This window comes from Equus quagga, unplaced genomic scaffold, assembly GCF_021613505.1.
Source record: "Equus quagga isolate Etosha38 unplaced genomic scaffold, UCLA_HA_Equagga_1.0 HiC_scaffold_127_RagTag, whole genome shotgun sequence".
NCBI lineage: Eukaryota > Metazoa > Chordata > Mammalia > Perissodactyla > Equidae > Equus > Equus quagga.
The window spans coordinates 77,448-85,432 of NW_025792420.1; positions in this window are offsets into that span (position 1 = coordinate 77,448).

The following is a 7,985-nucleotide window of genomic DNA, read 5'->3' on the forward strand; positions in this document are numbered from 1 at the left end:
AAATAGTTGTAACCTGGTTGTGTTCATGGGAGGAGATGAGTTCAGTCTGCCTATGCTCCCATCTTGACAAGATCGCCATTAGTACTTATTTGACAATGCTTTCCATGTAGTTTAACGTACCAAATAAGCCTAATTAGTTTAGTATTTTTTCTCATAGGAAGAGAGCAAATTTCTTTGAGAAGTCTCAGGGGCCCTCTGAGGATTCCCAGACAAACTCTCCCTCCTCTTCCAGGTCAAAAGAAAGCCTTTATTTAGGACTTGAATATTTTTGTGGGTGAGGGCAACTTGTCAGAAATATTAAAAGGTTTAAAACATGTGTTCAGATAGGAAACAACACTCACTGCAAAACTATGCTCAGGCATCTGTTCAAAGTAACAACAGGAACAGTCAAGGGCAAACAGAGTTAAAATAGTCAAAAAAATTTTTTATTTATTTTTTTATCAAGAGCAGATAAAAAGCCTAAGAAAACTACCCTTTTAGGAGAGGAGAAAAGAAAATGACTTTTAACTTTGCACCACAGCTTATTTTTTATATTGAAACTTATTTACTTAATAAATTTATTTCAGTTTCAGCCAACATGACCATACTCAAAACTCCTCAGGGTTTTACTTTCACAAATGTTCTGTCACTTACTTTTCACGTTCAGAATTTGTCCCATGTCTTCTTTCCTCTCTTTTTTTTCCCCCTAGTTTTTTTTGGTGGGGGGTGGGACAAATTTATCTTTTTAAACAAAACTAACAGAAGTATCTCTATTCTTTTTACCTTATTTACTGAAAACATACATTTTACTTTCCTTGTATACAGACCCCTTAGAAATGTGTGTCTTCTCATAGAAAATTCCTTAGCCTACATAAAACATGCTTATCAATAAGCCTAAGCAATTTTTAGTTTCTTTGAGGTAAGAAACCAAAGGCAGACAAATCTATGCTTAGTAATCATCTTTTAACATTTTATCTTATGTGGAAATGACCTAGATACCCAGTAAACTTTTATTGTTTAATTTAACTTAGTACATCTCTAAAGTTTAAGTTTTCAAAAATATTTTGGAAGCTGTTTAAGTATGCAGACTATGAAACATACTTATTGTACTTAAAAACTCTTACCCAGTTTCAACAATTATGTTTAAATTACTCTTAATAACTTCATGCAACATTAAAGCAGTTAACCATCATCTTAAGTTGTTTTAAGTACATACACCATAATACATATAATTAATCTTAAAAAGCTTTTCCAAAAACTTTTATCCTTTTACATTTACTTAGTTTACCTGTCTTTAACGATTATATTTAGATCATCTACAAAAATCTCATGGGGCATATAACAGATCAGCTATTATACCATGTTATTTATTTTTTGCTGATGAATTTTGTAACAGAGAGAACGTGAGCTCATTTGACCAGTAAACCCAGGCTGTACATCTGCATTTTATCCAAGGCTGATAACTCTGAGGACATGCCTATTTTAAATTAAACCAGTAAACTCAAACGGGCTTTTATTTACCAAAGATCATTTTGTATCATGTTGAGCAACTTGAAACATCTTTGGGCTAGTTCTTACTACATTTAGAATTTATATATATATATATATATATATATATATATATATATATATATATATACTTGTATTTACTTTGTGCCAATTAAATGGAGCTCTTAATTTTGGCCATACCATCTGGAGGTAAAATATCATACACAGAATTCCCACAGCTATTGTTGTAAAAGTTAGTGCCATGAATCAGGTACAGTAATACAAAGCTCCCTAGTTATGAGTCCAAATTTTGTTTTCCAAATTGCATTCCAGTGGTTGCAGCCTGGGTCTCTGTTGAATTTTGCCAGTGACTCCAACAATGGCAAGTGAGGAATTACTTAATGACGTCACTTTTCAGTTTAACACTGAATAGTGGCACCAGTATCCACTAGAAGTCAGCCTGTTGTGTCCCCACTGTCACTTGTACCCAGGGCTCATGGGGGATTATTGGAATGGGAGCCACCAGCATGGCAGAGACCCCTTGGCCCTGTCAATTGTCTTCTTCCTCTGAGTTTCAGACTCAAGAGGTCATGAGCTTCTTTGGCGGACCCTACTTTTTCTCTTTTGTGCCTTCTTCTCATTTTTAGTTTAGGACACTCATTTTTCCAGTGCTCCTTCCTCTCTGGGCCTGGATCCCCTTTTCTGTCTCTTTCAACTGGGGGAGCTGTGTAAAACTCCTTGACTGGCTTGGCTTTATGCTCGTCTTGAGCATTATAGACTTTGAAAGCAATTTCCACCAATTGGCCAGAACTCATGGCTACGGCCCCTTCAACCTTATTGAGCTTCCTTCTAATATCTGGGGCACTCTGTCCAATAAAGATCATGTTGACCACTTGGAGGTTTTGGGGGGCTTCCAGGTCTGAGTCAGTATATTCTCTATATGTCTGATATGTTTGGGAACTCCTTTTTTAAGTCCAGCCAAGATACACCTCCGGTAATGATTTAGTAATGCATTTCCTGCCTCTGTGTTTGGGTCCCAAATAGACTCTCCCTGGCGTATGGCCACATCAGGAGTGGGAGTTTGATTGGGATGCTCACCATGTAAATGTTGAGCTTCTTCTTTGTTTTTTATCATTACAAGGCACTGCTCATCGCCCGTAAGCATTATACTGAGTAAAGACTGAATGTCCGCCCAAGTAGGGTGGTGAGTAAAAAAAAAAAATAGTTGTAAACAAATCCGTCATCTTTTGTGGATCTTCTCGGTAGGACAGGTTTTGGTTTCTCCAATTTAGCAAATCAGAAGTTGAAAATGGGGTATAAGTCCAATAGCAGGTGGCCAGTTGCCCCGGCTGTTTGTTCCTAAGGGCAGCTGGTGCAGATGGAATTGCCCTGCCCGCATTCCAGAAGACCCCTGGCCAAAAGGAGTATCCTGGTGCGTTCTTGAACGGAAGACCATTCCTGCTCCTGACTCATACCCAGGGGGTTTCCCTGGGCGTCCGGCCCCTCCCACCACCTTCTTGTCCAGTAAGGGTGGATGCACAGGGGGCGCCATGGGGGTTCCCTTCCGCTTCCCATCACCTGGGATTGCAGCGGGGCATTGGGGGGCACCTGCCATCTGTTGTTGTGCCACATTTAAATTAGGATTAAAGGGATTCAGCACACTTAGGACAACCATGTCCTCATCAAGTTTTTCTTCCAGTGTCTGAGCATCTTTGACTACCAAAGGCTTGGTTTTTCTTTGGGCCATCAGCTTGGTCCCTGGCTGGTCACCTTCCTGATTATGCAATCTCATAAAAGCCTGCGTCTGTGGTATCCTTTCCCATTTTCCAGACCTCTCACAAAACAACTCCAACTGCAGGATGGTGTAATAACTCAAAATTCCATTCAATGGCCAACTTTCCTCACTTTCCAAGACATGCATCATCCAGGCGGTGTTACGATAAAATACCATTTGTTTTTTTTTTTTCCCCCCCCCACCGGCTTATAACTATAGCTTGACCAATCAGCAAAAATCTTTCCCACGGGACTCTTACGTGGAATAGATGTGGCGCCTCCCATATCAACACAGAAGAGGACAAACAGACAGACGAAGAACAACCAAAGAAACCAAACCAAGCCAAACCAAACAAGCACGCTTTTCCAAAGAGCCCTCAGCCACCAACGGAAGCCTATACAAAGAAACAAAAGCCAAAACCCAAAGTGCTTCCAGTCCCAGCTTAGCCTGTGTCCTACCCTCAGGGGGGTGCCCAAGAAATGAAGACCTGGCCTTCAGATCTTCCCAAATGAGCAAGTACAAGGGACCTCGGTTGTACACACTGGGAGACTTACCTTGTTGGGCCAGGCATCACGAGTCCAAGTGCACTTTTCTTTTTTCCCAAGGTAGTTTCCTTGGCAACCAGAGGTCCAAATGGCTGCCCCAGGGGAGGAAGCAGGAGGGAAGGCTGCCGAAGCAAAACGGGCTTTGGCAGCTGCTGGAGCAGCCCCGCCAGCAGTTCTGGACGCTCTGCAGAGTCTGACCAAGGAAGCAGAATTGGATTCGACAAGTACAGCCAACTGAGCACACCACTCCCCCGCAATCTGGTCCCTCCCCTGAGTCCCTCTCCAACCCTCTGCCTCCCCAATTGGGGCGAGGAGGGGTGTATGACTGAGGAGGCTCCGATCCAAGCTGAGGGGTCAGTGAGGACCACCCACAGGTCCCACCTGGGTCACCAAGTTGTTACAGAAAGTTTGACCTCTGATCCTGAGGCCAGTCCAAATAATGAGAACAGAGTCTTGGGAGAAAAAGGAAAGCCTTTACTTTGCCAGGCAGAGGGAGCAAAGCAAGGGCCAGTGCCCCAAAAGTTGCTTGCCCCCCGTTAAGAAATGGGTAGGGGGTTTTATGTGGGGTTTTAGGTAAGGGAGGGGGGCCGTGGACTTCTTGGTCAGCATTTTCCCGTCGGCCTGTGTCTGGGGCTGCTTCCAGTGGAGGAGAGAAAGGGTTTGTCAGATGAGCGTCCCGTCCTTGGCTGTTTATCTCCATGGTGGAAGGTAGACTCTGACGTCAGGAAGCCGAGAAGCTGGGCCCAGGAAGCTTCGGTTTCTTGATATTCCCTGGACATTAGTTTCTCTGTAAAAGGACTTCAAGGTCCTGGGATCGGCTACAACTTTAGTGGGAGCCCGGGGTGAGGCCATCTTGGCTTGAACAATTTGTAGCTTCTGTTTGGTTATAAAGCTCAGGGGGTCAGAGGTTAAAGGAACAAACATTTGCATACGAGTGTAACTAAAGACCCAGGGAACTGGGAATGCAGGCTTTTAGTTTTAACCCCATACATGCCAGGTTCACTATAGGGGAACCAATATCAGGGCTGATATTAACTAGGAGCCAGTAAGAATTACATCACTGTACCGGATCCTCTGAGCAGGGTCCATTTGCTGCCACTTCGCCTAGGTGAACTCCATAATCATGTCCTTAAATGACACTGATGCCTGTAATAAATGTGCTGTTGGGAACTAATGCTTGCTATGCTTACGCTTTGAAAGTTTAAAACAAATGTTACAAAGCATATCTATCACGATCCTAATTTGGTCTTATGCCTTGGGGTTTCTCACATAATTAGCACAATATTATTCACATGCCGTAATTTATTTGCCTATATTTATGATATATATTAACTTTTATTAAAATTTATTTTTTACATCTTATGATAGGATCACATGATTTCTTTCCTTTATTCTGTTAGTGTGGTGAACTGTACTGATTTTGATTGCTAATTCAAACTGCATTCTTGAAATAAATGTAAACCAGTCATTTTGCATTCTCTTTTCAATATATCTATTAATTCAGCTTGGTTATCTTAATTCGGAAATTAATATGGAAAACTAAACAAGCATATATAGCCAGAAAATGTTTAAGCAGTTATGATGGAGCTGCTCTGCCAGGTATTCAATCCCCTTTTGTAAAGCCTCAATAATTTAAACAGTGGTCTCGGTGCATGATGGGCCATAGTGACCCAAGCAACAGAAGAGAAAATCAGAAATAGGTGCAAATATTTACAATTTCTTAAGTATAATAGAGGCAGTATCTTGAAAGCACGTGGAAAAGCTGGCCTTTCCAGTAAATGTCATAGGGATAATTAGGTAGCCATCTGGGAAAAGACAGTTAGATCTTCATGGTATACAGCAGGATAAGCTTCAAATGGATTAGTGTCTAAATGTAAATTAAATAAAATAAAATGAATCAAGTATTAGAAGATAACGTGGAAGGATTCTTTAACAACTTGTGTAGAAACTGGCTAGCTATACAAGAAAGACTGTTGAATGTTTCCTTATGAAAATCAAAGTCTTCTTTACGACAAAGAAAACGATCACAAGCAAGGTTAAAATATAAATTATAAATTGGGGGGGAGAGCTGCAATTCATCACACATAAAGGGCTAATCTGCATAACATATTAAGGGTTACTAGGCATTCACAAGTAAATGATCAACAAAATAGTAGGAAAATGTGTTAGACAAATATAGTACACCAAAAAAGAAATACAAACGGGCCACACGTATAAAATTACATTTTATGTCACTCGTGATAAAAGAGTTCTGAGAAAAACTACATTGAGACACCGTTTTTAAATAGTTACATTGGCAAACATCCAAAGCGTTTGACAGCACACTCTATCTGCAAGGATGTGGTGAAACAGGTACCCTCACACTGCTGGTTCTACCTTCAGAATACATCCAGAGTCTGACGTCTTCAAAGTATCATCACTTCTAACACTTTAATACCATCATTTCATGCTAGGATTACCGGAATAGCCTCCTCAACTGTCCCTGCTTCCACCACCGCCCCACTAGAGTCTACATCATACGGTAGGTCAGGTCCTTTTCTCAGCCCTCTATACCACCTAAATGAATGGGGAGACATATTGTGTTCCTGTACCAGAAGACTGACTATGGTCAAGATGTCTGTTCTCCTCAGATTAGCTAAAGATTAAATGCAATCCCAGTCATCTCCGAGAAGACATTTTTGTAGATACTGACAAGCTGATTCTGAAACTGCTACAAAGGGCATTATTGGGTCAGTTGAGCAACTTTGAATTTGCGTATATTGTAGATAACATTATGTCCACTATACTTTTTGTTGGTGTGATAGTTTTATTATGGCTATGCAGGAAAATGTCTCCTATTTCTTAGGAGATACTTGCTGAAGTACTTGGGGGTGAAGTGTCATAATGTCTGTAAACTACACACGTTTTGGCCAAAAAATTACAAAGAGGTGGGAAATGAGCCAAGGAGGTGGGATAAGAGTGGGGACTTGACAAAGTAGCAAAGTGTTAACTGTTGGATCAAAAAAAGGGTATATGAGTTTTTATAATACTATATTCAGTAATTTTCTGTAGGTTTAAAGTTTTCAAAATAAAAAATGTTGAGGAAAAGGCTTTGCCTTGTTTTCTAAGAAAGTAAGCATTTGGAAAAATATAGAGCATTTAAAAAAATAGAGCATAGGTTCTGATTTGGAAAATGGTCAGTAGAGTATAGCATACTAATTTGGTGAACTTCCTGTTAGAGTAAGTCTATTGAAATTTTTAATTTTAATTCAAAACTTTGTTTGCTTTGTTTTTACCAGAGTTCAGAGCACCCATGGCTCTGTCTAAGAAACATATTTCAAAAGAGATGTACAGTTGCTTAACTACAGTATAGTTATAGTATCTTTGCATTTATTTTATGGTATACTATAGTAAAATAGTCCATGGGATTATATTGATTCTATAGCTTATTAGAGTAAATGTATATTTAATATTTTTATGCTTCACAAAAATGTGTTATAGACAATTGGCATTGCCATTATGAATGAGTCTCATTTGTTTTTAAAGCTGGTTTAAAATATGTTTAAAAACTAGTTATAAAAATATGAATAGAGTTCCCTATCAAGTGCCTAGAATATACTGAACATCATTAAATCCCTTGGTTTTGAGAACTTTTCAGTGCCTCAGGCCATTCTTTTGAGCATGGTTTAAATATTACTTTGAATATAGAAGAAGAGTTTAAAAAGTATGGTGACTCCTTTAGATTAATAATTAATGCATTGTCTTTTCCTTTTATGAAATAGCATGTTAAAATTCCAAGTATTTTGACTAATTAGATTTTAATGATTGTACTTTTATATGATTTTGATGGGTAATTTTATATTTTAACCACAAATGTACAGTTAAAACAGATTTATTTTTATTTGGGATACAAGTCTACCTATATTCCAAGTTAGGAAGAAAGTCTTCTATGTGATCTTCTGGAATCATTGTTATTGCCTTCACCTTTAGATTTCCAGGACATTAGGACTGATGTTTGTATATGGTATGAGGTAGGGACAAAATTCTCCCCCCCACCCCCAACAGATATCCAATTTACTTAGACCATTTATTGAAAAGTCCATACTTTCCCACTACTCTGCAGGATCACCCTTATCACAAATCATCTAAACACGTAATCGTTCTATTTCTGTACCCCCTACGATTTTTCCTTAGTCTATTTTTCTAGTCTTGAGCCACTA